A 22,737-nucleotide genomic window follows, 5' to 3' on the forward strand; every position below is an offset into this window, starting at 1 on the left:
TTTTTCCTCCCCACAATTTTAACTTTCAATTTTTCGGGTCTGACGGCCAGAATAAGTAATACGAACACCTTTCCACGCGGTTCGCGCACAAACCGATCGCTATCACCACATGCAATTGCACTTGGCCGAATGCATTTGCAGCCGGCTGCTCTCTCTCTCTCTCTTGAGCCGAATTTCGAATTATAAAAGAAAAAACACAGCAAGGGCGAAACGGAACGAGGGCAGTCATGCAATATTCATAAAATAAGTACCAAAATCGAGAGCAAAGCCGGAGGGGAGCAAAAAAACTTTACGTACGGTATGATTGTGGCGGAAAGCTTTACACAAAAAAAAAATTATAAAGGAAAAGCAAATTCGAGCCGACCGAAACAAGTTGCTCCATTAACGTCTGTGGAAAGAGCAAAAGCAAAACCGACGAAAAGTTGACACCGTCAAATAAACACACCGTTCCTGCCGGTGAGCCCCGCCATTTGTGGCTTCATTGTGCTTTTAAAAGCCGCAGCCTCGGAGTGGCCCATCGGCATCGTGGAAATTCCCCCGAACGGAGGACTATCGTCAACAAGTGTGACCGTCAAACATCACGAAAAACAATAAACATTGTAAAAGATGATCGTTGCATTGCAACTGTCAAGTAGCGTGTGCTTGTTTTAAAACGGTGTATCGAAACAGCATAATGATATAACACAAATGGAAAACAAGTACGGTGGTAAGTGAAAGGCCAAACCAGCCGTCGGGAGGAAATCATGATAAAAGATATCAATTGACGCTGTGGTGAATCGGTTTTTGGGATAATAAACAACCGAGAAATATAAACCATTAAATGACAATTTCTTGTGTTAAATTTATTAATTAAAAAATGAAAACAGCTAAACATTTTGACTCAATCTGGATTCAATCCAGTTTCATAATATGGATTGTAACTTGAGCTCTTGCAATTTAAATTAAAATTACTTTGAACGTGATGTAAACTGTAGCAACGAACGGTCAACATACTTTTCAACCATCTGTTGATATCGGCCTCCACTATGCATTCCCTGTAGACGGGGCTTAATCTTAAGCAGCTCATCGGAGACCCAGCATACCGTGCATCCGTGCACCAAGTCTCCTGGGAGTGTCTTGTCCTTTCCTTTCCCCCCATAACCGGGAAGATCTACCAATCTTGCCCCCTACACATCGGATGCTCATGCCTTTCGTTCCGGGCAAGGGGTTTGACCACGGAAAAGAAGCGTCCTCATACCGAGCGGCGAACGCAACGGGACGGAAACGACCTCGGCCCATGGCCACGCTCTGCGACCATGGCGCAGCAACTGTCAGCTGCAGGCAAATTTTTCGGATATTATCTCGTCGTGGTCGTCACCGCGGTTGGATCCTTCCTTGTTCGCTTTGCGTCTTCCATCGCAAGTGCTGGGGCCTGCCGGTAAACGGACCGTGTCTGACCGGCGTACCCAAACACGGGACCGGGCGCATGTGCAAGAGGCTGGGTCCACGCAGGAGCCGGTGGGTAATTTACGTTTATTCCATACGTTCTCTAACAGCTGTTTCGAAACATTATGCGTAAAAAAACCGAGAAATATTATCTACAGTACAGTTCGGAAAACAGAGTGGTTTACTTGTTACGCCATATTTAAATTACTTGACAGTGTTTTGGCTGCTAATCCATTACATCGTCTAATATGGCGACAAGCATTGTAAAAGTAGACAAAACAAAAACTTGATAACAGATTTTTAGGTACAGATCGAACCAGCGTGTAAGTATCACTAAAAACCGCTCACATGGTTTCATCAGTGTAAGGAAGAGACTACGGTAAATCTATGTGGCACTGGTACTAGGACATGCACACTTTTAGTTGCAAACAAAAAAGCTGCAGATAAGACTGAATATTTATGTTTTTTTTTTGTAAATGTTGATACCGAAAATTGGCTGTGTAGTCCACGTAGAACATTTTCAGAAAATTGTACAGAAAACCTCGAATTCGCAAATTTTCTGTCAAGCTCCAAGAACGAAGTTCCCATTAGAAAGGATATGTTGTGCTATTTTTCAATGAAAGAGTCCTGTGTAATACAGAGAGGAAAGAAATGAACGTCAAATGGAAGTTAGAGCATGAGATTTTAGTAAAAGTTTAACCCAAGTGTCCTTTGACGGAACAGTTCCTTCTCATTACCCGGACCCTGTTTGTTAAAAATTATGGTTTGCATTTTATATCTAACGCTCGGTGATATCATACCAAATTTTCTATGGTACCCAAACACACGATTTTCGGGAGAAAGGACTTGTGGGAAAATTTTGGGAAGGTTTCCATTGTACATTTTCATTTAGTTTATTTGTGTTGTGTTTAAAAGCTTAATTAGAAAAGTGTAGGATTCAAGTAGTACTAAACAATATCTTAACAGAAAAAATTAAAGAATTAAAAAGCTTGTAGATAATTAGAGCAACGAGTTGAAATTAATTTGCAGTAATATTTTTCAAAATAATGCAGCTTCATGTTTTCTGTGCATCTACTTCGAGCCCCTCTCATGTAATCCCCAGCATAGCAATTCTTTTAAAACCATTATCAGTCGCAAACATTGATCTTTTGGGATAAAAAAGAGCAGCGATTTGAAATATACTCACACACTAAAGTTACGCATACTCCAGCAGCATGCTATCTGTCGTCGGTTGCCGTAGGCTTTTGCATTCAGTCAGTCTCATTGCATCGCTTTTTGCGCAATTGCAGCGTAATGCACCCCTCTTCGCCCGGGCCGCGTCTTAAGTTTTTGGTTGTTTTCTTCTCCAGTGTACACATCCTTTCGCCTTGAAAAACGTCGCTTTGGCAGAGTAATGTGCAGGTTCAGGGTTGCCGTGTTTTTTTTTCTCTCTCTTGACTTCACTTTTTGTCTGCATTTGCTGCATCGTTGCACCGTGTTGCACTTTTACCGCGGATTGCGTGCACTGCCACAACTGACAGCGTTGCCTAACGGATTTACGGTCAACATCGAAAACCAAGCACCGAATAAAAGAAGTCAAACCACCAGCCGAGAAACCGACGTCCGTAAAACCCCGGAAGAAAAGTTCTTCCCCTTTCTCAGCGGTGCACGTGCGTCAGCATGGGTATGCGTTTGCGTAATTATCTGTGTTGTTGTTGTGTTTTTTTTTGTTTTTCCCAGGATCAACCGGGCCCGGTCCGATGGCCGCCGAAGGATCTATCCTTGCGTGCTGTTGCGCAAGCGAAAGTACCAAGTACCGAGTAGGGCTTGGTGTGCAACTGCAGCATGCAACTGAACCGAGCACATTTTGCGGTCGCACTAGTTTTCTTTCCGTCTTTCTTTTTCGACCCGTCGTCGCACCAAGGGGTGGCGAGGGATGTGGGGCGGGAAAATGGCCAAAACAGCCAACCTGAAACACTTTCCTTCAGGAACGTGTAATTAGAGCGGACAGGAGGATGTGGACGTCGTTTTGGCATTTTTCGACCATTTTCATGCTGCGAACGGGTGGCTTTTACCCCATTCTTGGCTTGTTTGGCAGCTAACGTGTAGCAAAAAGCAACAAAAAAAAAAATAACAAAAAATGAATTGCATCAGCTTCAGCTGCACGCCTGCAGATTGAAAGCACTGACGATGGCAAAGTAATGCGGGATTCGGTGCACAGGGTGATTGGGCACCAATCGATGTAAATCGTTTGTTTTGACACCTTCCTATTGAACCATTTTAATTCTTTGAATCTTATTTTTATCCTCGCAGAAGGATTTTTTAAAAATTTTCAAAAGAAATCGAATAACTATCGTTTTCGAACGATTTTAGCATTGACATCAGCATTTTTAGCAACATTCAGGTATATATTTATAAGGATTGGTGGCTGATACACTACAATTGCTTCAAATGTTAACTATTTCCTTGATGAAATTACAAATTAAACATTGGGGGTTTCATTCCATGGATGAATCTGCATTTTATGTATCTGAAAGACATGACGATCTGAAAAGCATGAAAGTGAGGTCACGAAATAAACTTAATTAGCTTAATTTCTAGTCAATCATTTTATTCTATCCTTAACTTCATTATTGTATCAGTTGTCTCCAATGCCTTTATTATAGCCTATATGCTATCAATTTTCATTCATTTTAATTTGTTATCACCTAGGCTTCAATGTTCCTAAAAGTTCCACATTCCGTCACTTCATTGACGGCGCGCTACTTTAAACAATTTATACACACTACTATAATCGAATTTAATCAAATTTTCATGACAATCACAAACGAATGCGTTAAAACGAGAAGGTAATTTTGGGAGCTTGGGTGGTAAAATTTTGGCAAAGTGAGTTTACCACTGATAGATGAAAATACAGGAAGCGTTTGACAGTTTGCTCGCTCATGTATGCAATGGTACAATTTAATCAAAAATAAGTAACTAAATACGACAAGTAATGCTCCTTTTTTATGATTGTTTGATGGGTTTAAGCTGATTTTTTTTAGTTAACTTTATATATTTCTTTAGACACCCTGTACTGACGGGTTATTCTTGGCAGCAGAACAACATACACGCCAAAAATCGTCACAGTAATAAAAAGATATGCACCGAACCGGAAAGCTACGCAGTCACCCGTTCACGTTCGCTCGGTCTGCGAAAGCATGTGCTCAGGACGACGATAAAGCGACATGGCATGTCCGTGATCTTGATCATGAAATTTTTCGCTCTCCTCTCCCCCCCTTGCCAAACTCCACGGACGTCCCGGTTGCATTTTCCAGGCAGCATAGGCAGACAAACACACTTACACATTCCTCGGTTCCTGCCCGTGCGTGAGGCGAATCCTTCGGCGTCCGGTTTTTTTTGCGTGTCGCGCCGAGGGGAAACTGACCGGGCGAAGCGTGGACAACAGTACAAAACCCTTCCAATCGGGTGAAACAACGAGCGAACAGTGCTTACAGGGCGTATGGAACAGACAGACGACTTTTTGTCACTCGATATCTTACCGCAGGTGCAGAATCCTGTCACCTTCCCGCCCGGCCCCGTGTTCCCGAACGCTCCAGTCGAAAACATTAAAATCGACTGCCTGGCTGGCCCTGACAATTTTAATCAATGAAATTCTCCACGTTCTCCCCAAAACCCCCTTTTGAACCCCCGCCGACCCGGAGGGCGGCTGCAACGCTGCAGAAATTATGTCTGCAAAACCGGTCAGCGTATGGATGCAGCCCGTTGCCTGCCATCCTCGTGCATCCTCCACGTCCCGGCGAGGCTTCCGTCCCGGGTTAAGGAAAAACTGGACATGGTCTGCTCGTCTTCGCTGTCGGCACCGAAGAGCGTCCGACAAAAAAGGGAAAGCAGGTGAATGGCGTTCTTTCTCGGCCTCCGGAACGGAAACGGTTTGGTTGGGCCACGTGTTGCCAAATATGGCCACTCGGGTTCCGAAGCATGGCCGGGGACGGTGGCTGCCGGAAAGAAGGCGTCGCACGCACGAAGGGTGGTACAATTACTCATCGTCGTATGGGCAATTGATGGTTTCCTGTTTGAGGTTTGTTCTCGGATGGTTGTAGCCGTTTTTGGCATTAGCTCCGCCGGTTTCCTTCACGGTTCTGGGCGCTTGAACGGGGTAAACGGGTTGCCTTTCGCCAGAACCAGTTGCTGGCCTGTGCCGTTCTGTGCTTCTTTGAAATGGTCGTTCATTCATAAAAGCTTGCTGCAGGGAGTTGTAGGGATCACTTTAAGCGACGCTATACGCAATATTTCTGGATTTCTTCCACCTTCTGCCTATCTTGTACAGACCGCTTTATTTACCTTCAAAAATGTTGGTATTACCATCAAACCTGGATCAAGGCGAATCACCAACCAGCCCATATTCTTGTCTTATAGAAGGTTCAAAATAAGAACACTAGTTTACATAGTTGTAAATCACTAAGTGCGTATTTGAAAAGGGGGAAAAATGTCGGAAAAGCTTCAAACGACAGCCATTTCATAGCCCAAATCTTACAAATAAAATTCATCTGGTAATCGAAGATTATATGAAGAAGTTATACTCGCTTAATTCCGGCAAATATTGTTTCGTTTGTTTGAAGTTTGTTCGTCTGTTCTGCTAGAATGCTTAACGATTCCTTGTTTGGTAGAAATAGTCTGTTGTATTTTCGATCGATAATTTTTATCCTCCTGAGACGCTGTGATATGAGACATATGAATAGTTTTTACAACTATTTGTGTATTTTTCGATTACACATTATTTCGATTCAAAACACGCTAGTGTTTTATGTTTTTATTAGGACAGCTGTTGTGTGAAGAAGGTATTTATTTAATTTTTCTCACCACTTATCTTTAGATAAAAACCAAATGCTTGTGCGTGTTAACATATCAACACGCTTGAGCTATTATTTTCATAATATAAAAAGGGTAAATGAATATCAGTATAAATGTACTGAAAAAATGAACAATTATCCACGCGTATTAGAAACGTTCGTTAGCGCACAAAAACACAATCATTAATAATCTGCACGAGCCAAATCCAGAAATGGGCAAAATGGAGATAAATGGTTCAATTAAAGCACAATTTCCGATAAAAACGAGATGTTTTTAGTACGAGGATAGAATACGGCATTGCAGGCTTATCTAGAAGGGGGGCTCTGTAAGTGCCTATCCTTAATCGTGCGGCTCGAGCGGTGCGAATTTTATTCCAATCGCACACGCCAAGCCAAGCTTTGATAGTCGCAACACGTCCGTGCGATTAAAATTGACGTTCGCGAGAAACGCGTGTGGTGCGAGATGAATTTAAAAAAAGGAAAGGAAATAACTTAAGTAAACTAGAGCGCATCTAGGTACCGCTAGATAAAGCATCCCGTCCGAATCTACGAAGCAATCTCCGAGCCGCCGGTGATGGCATGCCGAAGGCTCCAGAGGTCATGCAATTGCGTTCACACGATGCTTTCGCATGCTCCGAACTAATGCTCACTAGCGACGCTGACTTGCTTGCGCAGGTCGATCGATTACTTTAATCCGCGGTTCGCGACAGTTGATCGCCTCGGCTTCGGCTCTGCCGGTGCCCCGGTGAGGGTTTCCCGATCCAATCGATTTCCTCGGACGAGGCGCTCATCGAGATGTATTTAATTTTTTTACTTTTTTTATTGCTTTTAATAGCCCGGATTCCACATCGCTAATCAGCATCGGCAATCCTCTGTGGCGCCCGCTTGGCCCGGCACTTATCTTCCAGAAAAGGGAAGGTGAAAACACACATTATCATATCTGCTTTTAATTAATTACTTCACCGCGCCACCGCCAATAATTACTGTCACGTACTTGCCCCGGGGGTTTCTCCGCCTGCCGGTGGGATTACCTTTTTTATGCTTTAATTAGCGGTGACCGTATGTATGCTGCACTGCATTTATGTTGGATTTTGCAGTAAAAAGAAGCCATGCATTTATTGTTCATCCGATGTTAAGCATGAAAAGTGTTATGAAAAGTATTAAGACTTATCCTATGTTACGCATAATTCACATTGTATGCATTATCATGTCAAGTTTTTGTCAAAAAATGCCTCTTTTTGGCTGATATCAAGAGCGTATACCCAGAAGTGAATCAATCCGTTCGGGGGCCCCAGGTGGTTGGACAATCGGGCCCCTCCATATATTTCCATTGCTCTAAATGTTTCTATACCAGCGGCCAAAGTTGGACTTATTTTTTACAACAGCTTGCAATCGTTTATATATATTTTCAGCATATAATCTCCATGATTGTGAAAGGTATAAATTCTACACATCTTTTCGTTACTATCCATAACTACGTCACATATCTTATAGTAAATATTAATTCAAGAATCTAAAATAAATAAATAAAATCAACAATATAATGTATAGCTAACTTACATTTCCTTTCGCATAGTTTGCTTATTTTATGAAACCAGATATTAGATCTTCATTATCTGAAAATAATAACTCTGAACTAAGACCTATTGAAAACTAATCATTTCAATATTTTTCTGCGATAAATGTCATGTTTTTCTTTTTTAAAGTAATTGCAAATGTAAATTACTGTTCACAGATGTTTTTTTATGTGTGCTAAATCGCAATTGGGTTTTTTAAAAATCAAATTATCAAATCTTTTAAATCAATTTGGACAGCGATGACGAAAACAATTTAAAACGGTTACAATGCAGTCTTTTGCCGGTGGTTCGTAAATTGAGAGCATTTTAAGTTAAATGGACATTATTAGATGAGCAAGAAGCTTCATGAAAACATATTCTGGCAAGGTTTTAGGTGAAAATTAACAATGGTTAAGCAATATCAAAATACATCTGTAATAACTTTGATCAAAGTATGTATATCACTGCGAGAATAAATAAAATCGGTAGTTACTTTTGCGATCTGGGGTTTTCATCATGGGGCCTCCTTAAGCTCGGGGCCCCCCGTGGCCGCTCAGTCCGCTCATAAGAAGATCCGCCTTTGAGTATAGCAAACTGAAAAAATGGATGGCTTGTAAGCAGTGCTGGATTGTTTGTTCTCGTGTTTTATATTGTTAGAAAAAAACTTATCTTCGTTATAAACATAATTTCACTCGGAAAGGAACAAATAATTATGGGAACCTAGACGAAATACTTATTATAATGATGCTATAATTACCTAAATCCTCATTGTAGTCATTAAGACGAAAATAATACAGCCACAAACTGTTTCAACCAAGTCTTGTTTGCTCTAACCTTATATTTGTATATCGTTGAACCATTTCTTTGATCACCTGATCGATTAACTAGCCAATTTGTCTTGCACAGCTTACCTACCTCGGTCTTCTGCACACACTCTAATTACCAGGGTGAGAATTTATTGAAATTAATGACATCGTCCACCATAGCGCCTTAATTGAGTCAATTTCGTCTGCCTCAGCCCCAAGACATGCGACCATTCTTTCCCTCCTCGAAAATGTCTTTCTTAGCGTTGTTAAAAGATCACCGATGCAGCAGCAGCAGCGCATCATCGAATTTGGTGCCTTTCCAACAATGTTGTTCCGATGAGAGTGCAGTTTTTAATTAAAACAAATTAAACATTTGTTCGCCACTTTCTAACTAACGTGCGGAGCCAAGTGCAGTTTTAGACTCACCGGCGGCATGCGGGGAGTGTGACTCCTGCCAAGCCCCCTAGTGCATTGTTCACGGTTTCACGCTTCCGGGAAAATGAGTACCGTTCGCAACGCTGCCACTAAAAAGGCGCTCGTCCGCCGAACGAGTTCTCAAAAGAAGGCATAAATTTCTAAAAAACATGGACATACAAACTCAATCCGGATTGCGTTAGATAAATGGAAGAAGAAGCGAAACAAAAAGCAAACACAATCCTCTGGCAAGAAAGGAAAAACCCATTGTAGACCATCGTGCTGGAGAAGAAAAAAAGCTGGAAGTGATAAAAGGAGGAGAAAAAAGGAGAACTTCCTCTAAGGCCACTCTACTATCTTGGCGTTTGCAATAATCAGCTAGACCAGCGTCTAGTATGTACGTCGCGTTGCTGCACATCTCATGGCTCGGTTTAGCGTGTCAGACAATTTATCGCCTGCAATTAGGTGTCGTAGCTCGAGAAGTTTTGCTAACATGAAAAGCGGCCGTTTGTTTGGCCGCCGGGACGGCTCGTTCCATTATTCGAAACTTTGGTTTTTATGATAACGAAATTTCCTTTTATTTTAGTTGTTACCAAAAGCCGGTGCAGCCGCCGGGCTGTTCATTGTGTCGATGAAAAATGTGGTTCGCTTTCCGCCGGGAAACCATCGATTGTGGAAAATCACCAACACCAGGAAACACAAAGTTGCGCGCTGATCTATTGCTAGGTGGTTTTTCTTTTCCGTGCCGGCTTAATGCGTGATCCTGCTAATGCTCAGTGACCGCCCCTTCGCCGGCTCGATCATTATTTTCCATTAGAAACCGGGCGGCCGAGATGTTCGAGAAAGTCACGCAGCAAAATGCATTCATTTGCTGTTGCAACAAACGGCATTTGTCTGTGGAATGGAAATTGTGTCCGCCGCATTCGAGGTATGCCCGGGCACATTGAGTTAGTTTTATGCAGCCTGGTAGCAATGGGTTTTTATTGAAATGCTTGTCATTCTTGAAACCGAAACCTATCATGAGCGTTGCATTGCGATAATTCCGTGCGGGAATCTATTAAGAAGGAGGTTGGCTCGCTTCGGCGAGCAATTATGAGACAACCACGGTATGGAATTTGGAGTGATCAGAACACATTGGTCAAATGTTTCAATAACTGCAGCCTGCGTTTGCATCGATATTTACCAACAGTTGTCGGTGAGGTATGTCATTTGAGCGGCGGAGGTAATAATTAAGCCATTAATCCAGTTTTGCGGTACTTGCCTTTTTTTATTATTTCTAATTAATAGCTAGATGAAGCTTACCCTACAAACCGTGATGCTTTAATCATACATTGAGCACCAAAAACACCACAATTTAGACAATCATCACTCATAACGTTGCACAATACGCTTTCGATGGGAATGCAAGGCTGCATATTTTACCACAAAAACTGGGCTGTATTTGTTTTTCCATGGGTTGTAACTTAGGGCGATAACCCTTCACACTGCTTGACTTTCTCAACTCTCTAACCTTTCCTAAGTCCTACCCTTGTTGGGTGTTCCTTAAGCGGTTTATCCGGTATCTTGATATGCTTCAGTTTATTGTTTCAGTATCGTTCGCTGCACCACGACGTTCTGCAACCGCTCTGAGGGCGCAACGGGTGTACGCCGTTGTCAGCAAATCCGACGACCATGCCCTTGCGCAACGTTTCGAGCCACGTCTCGACCGCGTAGTGTTTGTTGATTCTAGCAGACTAAATAAAAGATTACGAGCTGCAACGGCATGGGCTGTAAGAATGCAAAGTGGCATCGGAAAAAGAAAGACGTATACGGGTCGTAAAAACAAGCAGCCAGCTCGAAGCCACCGCGCGAGAGCGTGGAAGATCTGGAAGAATGGTTCCAAAGAAATGGTACCTAAGGTAGCGCGTTTAAGATTTCCCTCCAGACGATCCGGCGAACGATGGTCGGGGTAAGGAAGCTGCGAGCGGGCCGAGAATGCAAGTACGGTCTTTTGGAGCAAAGCCCTCGACTAAATCCTCTGCTGCAATCAACACAGAAAAGGCCAACGGATGCAAGGCGAGTTGGGCGAAGGAAAAGCTTCAACTTCTGTGCGATCGTGCTTCGATCGGAGGAAATATCTCATCCACCCTCCACTGGCTGACGGTCATCGGTATGGGGAGTCGTTCACCGGAGGTCGTCATATTACTTCGGCTCGCTCCGTCTGAAGAACGGGATGCAACCACCACCCTCGCCCCAGCCAGGGGCGAGTTCTGTTGTCTAGCAGCTCCAGGTGGGAGGGGAAGAAAATCCGTGCCAAAGCAAACGTCGCGCAAATAAAAACCCATCGCCTTGGAGGGTCGAGCCCCCGAGCTCTGGCGAAGGATGCCACTCAACCCGCGGGCCAATGCGGTGAAAGATCGTCGACCACCTCGAAGGCGTCTGATCGGTCAGGTGATCGGGCGTTTCTAGTTAAAGTGCAACCTCGCTGGCAGGAAATGCATCCCTCTTGGGGTGATGACGAGTCGACGAGGAAATGTTGAAATGACTATGAAGACGCGCTATTTTTCTAGCGTTAGCCGAATAGAGTTCCCATCTGCGAGGTCGGTGAGTTGAAATATCCGGAAAATTGTCAACCATGCAAAACTCACGAGCAAAATAGTAGTCTGGTATTATTAAAATGTAAAGCCTACGGTTGGATTGGCAGTTTTATCGAGAAGAAAATAAACTTTGGTCTGCACACACATTTAGAAGTAAACAATCATTTCTCTAGACAAAATAGAGATTTTATCTAAGTGAATCATCAGGCCACGATGGTTGAATAAGATGGTTTCTTAATAAATAAGGCAGTCAATGGTAGTCTTCATCAGTTTTGAAACATCGTGTTCTGGAGCTTGGTGGAGTGGAACGAATCAACATTCAGCTGATCGATACAAATATATCAACAAGAGCTTAATGTCTCCTATCAATACATGAATTGAATCGTAACTTAGTCTCATAAGTAAGTATACTAGTTTAAGATTAATATAAGTAGCAATAAATTAGTATGTAAAGTGTTTCAAGTTTTAAAACAACAACCAGTCCATAACACAATCTTGAAACATCTTTTCAAGAGATGTAAGTAAATTCTTAGTAGCTACCATCCTTTCAAGGAAAAACTGTACACATGTAAATATTTTTTATTTAATAAAGCTTCAATTTCCTTTCAAAAAACAAAAAAAAACTGTTTTGAAACTAACCCGCTTTGCGTAACATCTCAATTAACGAATTCCCTTCATGAGGCCCGCGGTGTTAAATATTTAAATAACAGTTCAACCAAATCGTTTGTCAAATGTGTTAATTTGAGATCAATATTTTTTATTTTCCAATGAATTGGCGCTAATTTTCTCGTAAAACAATATTTTTGAGCACCTGTTTTTTGTTTCGTTTCTACTTTAATACAGTGATTGTACTTTATCTTCGGTACACCCTCAGCATAAAGTAAGTAACACTTCAATTATCCGGTTGCGAACCTGACCTCCTCGGACTCAGTCGCGAACCACCAAAAGTACCGTTACTGGTTGTCCGGTGTCTGCATTCCCGGCCACAGCATCCACCCTTACGAGGCCACGGCGATGTCACGCGGGATGCACTTCCACCATGAGGTCGCATAATCGCCGTCCCTGGCCAAACATTCCGTTACCACCCATTCGCGCGTCAAATTCGCCATCATCGTCCGACGTTTCGCAGCGGGAGAAAAGTCTTCGGCAAAGAAACAGTAAAAACAGAACCTGTGTAGAGCCGCGCGTTAGGGATGAGGCATAGTGTTTTCAAATGCGAATTCAATGCATCTTTTCAGCGTCTTGCTTCGGCTTCGACTTGGGTGACGTTCGAAAATGACTGATCACCCGGTCCCGGTGTGGCACAGAAACTAACGTTCCAGGAATGAGGTTTGGGGAGGCCCCCCTTCCGCGGGTCTAAAAATACTCACCACATCCATCGAAAGACGAGGACGGTTCGCGCCTTGACGGTTTATTTATTTATCTAACCATTTTTTAATTACGCTAACCATTACGCGTCATTCAAAAACATCGCACATTGGACGGGCCCGGTCGCACGCGGGAGGTCGTGCTTAGTTTTGCATCTTTCCTCGACCAGAGTCTTACGTAACTGGTTGAAAGGTAAGCCAGAGAAGAAGAAAAATCTATTTGAAACCGTGACCAAAAAACCAGTAACGCTTTCGCCAATTTTTCGCAAGCATACCAGCGATAGGGTTTCGCGCAAAAAGTGGAGACAAACGTAAGCCCCGCTTGATGGAAGTTTAAACATTCACGGTTCAAAGCGTTAGAAATAACATTGCGCTGCTAATGACTTTTCTTCTGCATGTCCAAGGGGATCTTGGAAACTCCTAACGCGCCAGTAAACGGCATTTTCAAAGCTCTGGATTTACTTTCCTCTCATGGCATTACGATGCATGCAAGTCAAAGCTGTTGCAAGCTGTTTTATCCCGATCGAAGTGAGCAATTCGCTCGTGTAAGCGAATGCGATCTTGCGCCGAACCTAGTGGTTGTCGCACGACAGACAGGCTCCTGGCGTGCAGCAGCTTGATGCACCTCGATGCAGTGGCCGGTGCATCGTTGCAACCGTCACGAAGGCGACTTCCGTCGGCTCCTAACGAAGTAAATACGAGGAACTCACGTCGTACAACGAGGGCAGTCGGGTTTTGGAAAGTCTCTCATTCTCTCGATTGGGTTCTCGAGCTTTTCGATATGTTGGTCGGGAGGGATGATAAGCTTGCTCCGTTGTTTCCGTCACCATGAAGGATACGTTTTTTATTGTCTACTACAAAGCGTGATAAATGGAAATTATTCTTATTCTTAACGTCTTTGTGATTGTGATCACTTACATTTCCTCGTTATCATATAGTTGATCTTACAATTGAAACAACTATCTAATACTTGGTTCATAAACTTTTTACAAACTTTTACAAAAATTCCTTATTTTCATGTACTAGCAAAAGGTGTGAAAAAGTCTTTAGAAGTTTGTACAGTTAATAGAATATAATAAATATACAGTTAATAGAAGATAAATAGAAAATCAAAACTAAATCAAAAAAATAAAACAATGCTCTACACTGCATGTGTCCGGCCTATTATAGCGTATGCAGCGCCAATATTAAACTCAATATCAAGAACTCACATAATGAAACTACAAAGTTAAGCAACAGCTATTCCTCTAGATGTGCATATACTACAAATGGTCTTATTAACGAATTTGCACCGATATGATTGATAGCCTATAATTCTGAAATTTCCTAAACATATAAAAAGGGATTAACAAAATTTATAATAAGTCACTAACTTATCATTTCCAAATGGCTAAGCAATTTGTGTAGCCACTTATAGAGTAAGGTTAGGTTAGGTTAGATATATAATAGATTAGATTGTAAGGTATCATAATGATTTTTTTTGTCTGTTATGGGGTTTATAGCCAAATTTCCCACGACACTCCAGTATTCAATCATACTTCAAGTAAATATTAATCAATAGCCAGTCTAGCAATTCGGTTAGCAACAATGAGGAGAGGTGTAACCAAACCCATTAAACAAGCAGAAATTATAGTAAACTTCCTTTGTAAAGCTATAGAATTTATGATAAAATAAAACTACTACTGCTACTACTTATTTTCGTGTCGTCTTCAGATAGACAAGTAACAAGTCCTGCGATCAAAAAACATCCAATCATATGAAAACAGGTTATAACACTGATAGCAAACAAGTTTTTTTAGAAGCATTTCATCGCAAAACATTTGATTCGTTCAACCTCGAATCAAATTTCGGCTTGCGTGGAATAAATTATCTCTGCTATTTGCATTCCGGCAAACTTTGAACTTTTTATTTGTGAAAATAATGACCTCAAGGTTCGATGCTAAAATTAGCCATCATCAAGGAATCCGGATGATGCCGTTTCCGAAAATGTAGAGAAAAAAATTACGATCTTCTACGCCTTCCTTCTGCCGCTGGCACATTTCCTAGCGAACCCGGTCCGGTTTCGTAATGGGCCTTTAAACGCGCCCACCAATCTCCATAGTCCACACACGCGAGGGCTCCCGGGACCGGCGCGGACGCCCAAATTGACGATTGGGCACGCTTCGAGCGGACGCAGAAGTGCTAGAAAACAGGTTTGGGGCTTCACGTCTATCGGGCTAACGTTCGTTAACACTAGGAAGGCGTTATCGCGTGGTGATGCTGAGGGTGCTTAACCTTGTTCGCAACCTGTTTGCCTATCCACTATTGGGGAGCGCTTTACATATTCCCGGTAGTTGTACTCGTGCCCCGGGCGGGGAGTGGGGAGGGGGAGTGACAGTGCGAATGCCTATATGGTAGCAGGTTCTACGATAGGGGTATAGCCTTGAGATATTTTGGGATTCCCTCTCGAATCGGTTGAAAGATGAACATGATGATACAGCGCTTCCTAAAGTGATACGATCTCTGGCGATCTCAACGTATGAAACGAGGTGGAATTGTCATTTTCTACTGATCAATAGGTTTCTGTGCTCCATATGCCGTTGAAATAATGAAGCAGGTTTATTTATTTTTAAAATGAATTTTAAGTACCCTAATATTTTTTTTATTTTTCCATTTAAAATAGTTAATTTAGGGAGGAAATGCCCTAAGAACAAAAAAGTCTGTTAGAGCATGTTGGCTTTAACAATACGGCAGCGTCCGTCATACCCCAATAAATAAATAAGTAAAATAAAATAAAATAGTTAATTTTTTTATATTATTTTATTGAGAAATTTGATATGAACATCCCCTTGAAGCATCAGACTTTTCAAGTTCAGCCAATGCGTCGGTTTTTGTTGTATTTCTATTTTTACGATGTGTTCCGTATTGCAATACAACGTTATTTGTTTATTTATATATTTTCGTTTCATTTTCAATTCATTTCTAAAGCGTAACATTTAAAAGTTGAAGTCTAATTATTTATAGTAATAATTAAAGTTTCGCATCATCACTAGCAAAGGTTTGTTACGTTGTTCAGGAGCTAAAACTTGCCTATTTCTTATCGTTCGTGCTGGAGCATATATTTTTAATTTAGCTACCAACCAGGAGTGTAAATTTCTTCTACCAAAAGCTTACCTATAAATACGATTATGGTGATCGGAAATGCTATAGAAGGATCAGATTTCAATTGTCGCAGGTCACGTTATATGCAAACCGCATTCACCATTCCAGGAAGAGTATAAGTTTTGACAACAGTTTATAGTGTTCTTATATTTTCTTGTGTATAAGTTGTGTTCAATTGAATTTCTTGTGATTTTGCTCTAAATAGTTTTTTCTCGTTTGTTTTCGGTGTAATCTATAAATATTAAATTTATTCAATAAAATAAAAATTAAAATCATTTCCTCGTATAACAATTTTTTTAAATAGTTTCCTGATAAAACTTATAAATTTATAAATTTAATTCCCATCTCTTGCAAACTTTATGCTAGCATCGAGAACAATTCCTAGATCACGGGTTTGATCGTTTATGGTTAAAAGAGTTAGTGAAAAAAAAACAACCAAGGAGCTTTCCTTTCCCCAGCATCCGAAGCTCCCCAGCAGGACTCAGCACTCAGCAGAACTGTTGCATTCCGCGAGAGTACGATAAGCCCGACGGGACGCCGCATGCTCTCGCGTGAGTACCGCGAAACATCGATGTTCGGTTCGCGAATATTACTTCATGCTGTCTCTGTCGGTCGCGGCAAACCCCCCGGGGGGTGACGTCTCGCGCATAGAGTCACCCTCCGAGAGGGTCGAAGGGAATGGCGAAAACTCGCCCCGGATGCACGTTGGAGCGAGAGAAAGAGAGCAGCATGGATGTCAAGATACGGCAGACACCGGGAAGATTCCCCCCCTGACGTTGCCCCACAACAGGGTTGGGAATGGCGGTCGAAAGGGGGCTGGTTGGTTTGGGGCGGGACGTTGGACTGTTGATTCTTTTAACGTGCTGCCCGTCGGTAATCGCGCAGTTTTTCCTCGACCGTCGGTGGGTTAATCTCGCGAGATTCTGTGGCTCCGAGAGCCGGTGTCTTCTGCTTCCCGCGCCGCCGACGACGCCGCCGTCATATAAAGCGTTCATATTCGCACGCTTCCGAGCGCACTCGTGACACTTTGGGGGGTTTGATTCTCTCGCGCGCGTCCGTTCTATATATTTCGCCGCCAGACGTTGGCCAAGTCGCGAGTCAACAGCGTCGAGTCAGTGTTGTCGGTTGCTTTGGCGCGTACGTACGCATCAAACTCGGTGGGAAACGGTGTGGACACGGTCGCGATATCCCGTACAAGCGTGCATTCCGCGTGTTTCGTGAACGAAGAAGAAAGCGCATCAGCGGATAGGTGATTGTTTGGCAGAGTGTTTGCCTACCGAGAGATGTTACTTTGAGTGCCAGAATTTACTGTTCGATTGTGAATGTTGAAAGTGAAGCCCAACAATCAAACTACAACGTAACAGTTTGACATTTGAGGTCCGTGTGTCGAAATGTTTAGTTTTCCGCAGTGAACCGGTGTATCAGTTTGGATTCTTGGTAGAAAACCAACGACGAATTGTTTGCTTTAGGTAGACTGGAACAGACAGGAGGGAGAAAAGCCGATACAAGCGGAAGGAAAAGTGATCGATAGATACAGGTTGGTGATAGTTTTTCCGTGCATATTACTACCGTTTTTTTTCTGGGTTGGGCTGGGCTCATTTCCCACACCCAAATGGACGCTTTTTGAAACCATTACGGTAACAACACCAGCACCCGACACAAGCGCATGGTTGTAGGTCAACTTGTTGATAGGCCGTTTCGGTAGCCGTGCCAAACAATCCCTGACATCGATAATGATGGATTTAAGAAAAAACGAAGAAGAAAATAAAACATGGTGCTGGTGAATTATTTTTAAAACATTAAAAAAAAGTAACCACATTCAACCACCAATTTTAAGTAGAACGAAAAACAACATATTCCGTAAAAGCCAACAACCGTGCAGGAAAATGTGCTGGTGGCAGAATGTGCGGTTCAGGTTTTTCCGCCATTCCGATGTCGCGGCCGTTCTTCTCCCGGGGTGCGTTTTTCTGTGTGGGATATTTTTTTTTATTTTCGAGTTTGCTAGTCATTTGTTTTGTTTGCTCCCTTGTTGCCAATGAATCAAATTTTGCTGCAGTTTCGTGCTTTAATTTTTCGGCAATGTGGCACGCAACGAATTCCCTTTCGTCCAGAAGGGTTGAAGGTGGGGAACCTGTGTAGGTCCTACCACAACCAGAACCTGTGGTCGTTTTATTGTTTTCTGGTGACATTTTTTCAATATTGTTTTATTTTCTGCGCAAGAAGTATAACCAAACCACCTTCTTCGAGACGGTGATGCTTTACTCAGCGCATTCGCCGGGCGCGTTGCATCGGCCAAGGGTTGTTCTTCGCGGCGGCGGCCGAGACGCCGAAGGAGGAGGAACAGCAGATCCAACATTGCAACGCTGACGTGCCGGCATGCATATACGCTCCACGCCGCCTTGGGGGTCGGCTGAGTTGGTTCGGCGTGCGTTTTCCCTTACGTACGCGCAAAACTGACATGCGGTGACATTTGTTCGATTTTTTGGGACTGTTTTTGTCAATTTTAATTTTTCTCAAATTTTTTTCCCGCCTTTATGGTTTTGCGATTCTTCGCGTTCTTCTTCCCGGCCAGCACCCGTTAATGAGTACGTTGGAACGGGTGAAAAAAAAATCCCTTACTCTATCAGTTAACGAAAAGACAAACATGAAAAACCCGACTGACAAGGGGGAGGAAAAAATAAAAAATTTACAAGAAGAACAATGTTTGTTCCTCTTCTAATGTAAAAGAGTAAACCGAGCAAAACATATGAAAAGAAAAAATAGTAAAAAAAGGGTAATGATGCACCGCTAGCATTCAAGTAGCATGTGATGAAAAATGTGGCATTAAAGCAGGTTGCTTAGGCAACCAAAAAACTACCTTTGGAAACGAATGTTTTATGCATGCTTACAAGTGTAGATTTGTTTGGGTGCTGATTCGTTTACCTTATGTTAACTTTTTTGTCGTTAACTTTAAGTTTCACTTTTAAGCTAAGAGCTGTTTGTGGCGATCTTCAATTTCAATTAATAAATATGTTCCAATATTAAGTGAACGATCATACCAGGATTATTAGACATTGCGTAGGTTAGGGAATGTGAAGTCGTTTGCGCTGGCTAACATCTGGGCAAACACGGTGTAGATCAGCAGGTCCACGGGTGTATGCCTTTATTTATAAACACGGGAATGGTATAACCCCCATCCCATTCCATCTATTCACTTCGGTCTGACTTTGTGTTTTGTTTTTATTGCGACAAACTCCCATCAACCTCCTTCTGTTTCCAATTGCTGTTTGCTGACGCGGGTTTAAACTCTTCACCCAACAGCTCACGAGAGGAAATTCTTTCGCCTAGAATCACACGCGAATGGGATGTGCAACGGAATTCTACAAATTCCAAGGTGACAAACCGACAAAAAATAAACCCAACGCTTAAGATCTTAATGAGATTTAGGACATATTCGCGAGAAACAGGAATTCCGAGTGGGATTTATGGTGGATTGTTTTATTTCGGTTTGATGTGTATGTTTTTTCAACCGATATAATTATTTTTGAAGCAGGTGCCATTTTGTGGGCATTTCAGTATGATAAAAACTGGTCGTAAAGCGTTATGATTTTCTTAACAGGGCTCTATAATTGTTTTATGTTCTAGTGTACGTAACAATCATAAATTTATTTTAATCAAATCACTCGCTCGATTCTGTATCGTATTTTACTCCACTTCGGTCGGTTTGAAATCTCAATTAATTCCGCTCGTAAATTTTCCACCTCAAACGCCCAACCGTTGCTGGTGCTAACGAACTCTGTTTACGAACTGACATAACAGAAAATTCCCGACGCAAACTACTCTCTAGGGTCTCAATAAATTCAGCCCACCAGAAGGCATCGGAAATTACAAAGTGCTTCAATAAATTAAAATCCTAAAAGGCTATCTGCCCCGTTACTGTAACGCTGCACTCAGCACTATCTGCTCGCCTAAAACAACATATTTAACATGGCGATAAAAATGCAGTGTGTCCACCGGCTGCCAGGCAGCCGAAAAGCAAGTGTGGCCTCCGTGGGGCGACGGCAAGATCGCCGGCGGGTCGTCCCCGGACTCGGTCAGCAGTGCCAGCAAATGCAAGTGGTTCAAATGCCCTGCCCTCGCAACACCGACCGGTAGCACAGCGTGGGGCCGGCGCACTCCGGCTGGGAACAAGGACAGCGCACGCGACCCGATCTTGTCAAAAATGCATTCAGTTTGATTGAAGTTTTTAATTGAATTGCAAGTTGCAGTTGCTAGTGGTCGACGGTGGCAACGAAGAGATACTGCCGTTTCCTTTCGTTCGTACAGCTGCTGGTCGTTGTACCGGTTACTGGCTGCAGGGCGAGGTTTTTGCTGGTTTTTTACTGTACATGAACCGCAGGCGATTTTACGGTCCTTTTTCTTCCACCAAAACCAAACCCGCCCGGCTGGGCATCGAGCGATCGTTTGAGATAAATTTGCGCATATTTTTGGCATAGCTATTTTTCGGGCAGTTATTAATTATTTTTCATCATTAAAAGTGACTATTTTCAAATCATTCTAATGTTTTTTAACTGTACACTATTTTATAAGATTTAAAAACTGCAGTCTTAAGCCGAAAAAGTTTCAAGCATTTTTCCATATGAACAGTGGATTTTGAATTCAGTTGTTTATTAGTTTATGAAACTGTGCAAGGCAAACATTTCGGGCAGTGACCCTTAAGCCTTAGAATTAAATTAAATGAGTAGTTAAAGTCCTGGTTTTATACTTTGCCACAGTGCTACTTTATTCAATTTTTAATTTGAAGAAGAAAATTAATATTATATTTTACGATGAGCAGTCGTAGCACTTAAACTATACGAGATATTATCTCTGTTATCATATCTTTTTATTCAGTATTTGATAAATTATATAAAATATCATATGAGAGTGTAATTTATTTTAATTAGTTTTTCCCACGTGAAATTTTCCAATGTCAGGATGTTTCCTCGATGGTTTTAAAGTAGAGGTGATAAGTTCTGCTTTTTAGAAGTATTTTTATTTAGTTCTTAATTGTTGTTAACAGGCAAATATTACTATTAGTTGTTTGATATTTTTCATCTCAATTCAACTGTTTATTTATGTTGCGTATGATCTTGCACCTTCTATATTTTCGATCAAGACTTTAAACCTTCAAACCTTCCATCGAAGTAATTCTTTTAGGTACAAAATTGACAAACTTCCGTTGTTTTCTGTTCGGAGAAGATCAGCATTCGTTTTTCCCTCGATGCAACTTCCATTATGGGCAGCGATCGCATCGGTCAACGCCATATTTGGTCGCGGCAGCATCGTTAGAACGACATAGAATGGGACACAAAAGCTCCCGCACGCTGCTGGCGCGATGAAGAAGAAACCCCGTAGAATGTAGGTTTCTGGTTTACGGGTTTCCCGTTCCGCACTGTTTTGTTTTTGTCTTCATTCTGGGCCAGCCATTCAGCATGATCCGACGGCATGCCACCGACGGGCTGCATGCTGAGCACACCCACCGATCCAAGCGGACGTACACAGCACACACACACACGCACGCTCCCGTATTGTACACACGAGCGCAAAACAGCACATAAACCGGCGGGCGACATTCCACCTTCCATTCACCAGCCTCCGGGGGGTATGTTTGTGTGTGGGGGTCGGAAGGGGCTTATGCTGTACTGCAATTGCACTGATGGCATTCGCAATTCGGGAGCGCACGGCGTATTTTATGGTCCGACTTTATTTGTTTTTCATTTAAACCAGCTCGCCTGCCCTCCGTTCCCACCCGTGAGCGAGGGGGGCTCGAAGTTGGCCAAGACGGTTTAAGCCAGATTTGTGTATTAGATTACAGTTAAGCCGCCCATTCCGCTGTAAACAACGGCGAAGATGACGCTGACGATGACGACGACCTCGACGACAGTCGTCCGATTCGTCGTCGGAGAGTTATGCCCCGAACACGCTCGTGGCGTAATTCGCGATGAATGAAGTCGTGCACCGTGCGACGACCAAAAGGCTAAACAACAACTAATCCGAACGGGACGGAAACACAAATGCACAGCGCGACATTGCCGCAGCAATTGCATCACGACGAATGGGGAAGCAAATGTACCGCAGAAAAATTCCTTCCCCTGATCTCGTAGGCCGGAATCAAGTTACACCGCGGGGTTGAAGGTGATTGAGGGGGTTTGCAAGATGTGCTGGAATGCGCTCGTTGTAGCTGCCGGATTTTTCGCTTTTCCTCGTATTTGTTTTTGTGGTCAGTTTGGCGATTTGTGCACTCGAACGACATCATTCTCTTCCTTTCGGGGATTGCATCACAGTTATCAGAAGTCCGTTCCACCGCGATCCTATTAATTTTAATCTGTACCAACCATTTTTGCTTTTGAGCTCCTTCATACCGTTTCCTCTTCCAGTGTGTGTGTGTGTGTGTGTGTGTGTGCTGTTCTCATCCTCGTTTTACGCTTGCGTAAAAACGTACACATTTCCACCGGGCCAAACTGAGGTGCAAATAAAAGCTGCAACCATTTTCACACGAGCAGTATCCAAGTGCACTGTTGCACACAGGGTCAACGGTTCGGTTTTTCCTCGGATCGTTTTATTTTTCGAAACTGCGACACCTCTGCGGCGCCCTTGCC

This window comes from Anopheles ziemanni, chromosome 2 (genome assembly GCF_943734765.1).
Source record: "Anopheles ziemanni chromosome 2, idAnoZiCoDA_A2_x.2, whole genome shotgun sequence".
Taxonomy (NCBI): Eukaryota; Metazoa; Arthropoda; class Insecta; order Diptera; family Culicidae; genus Anopheles; species Anopheles ziemanni.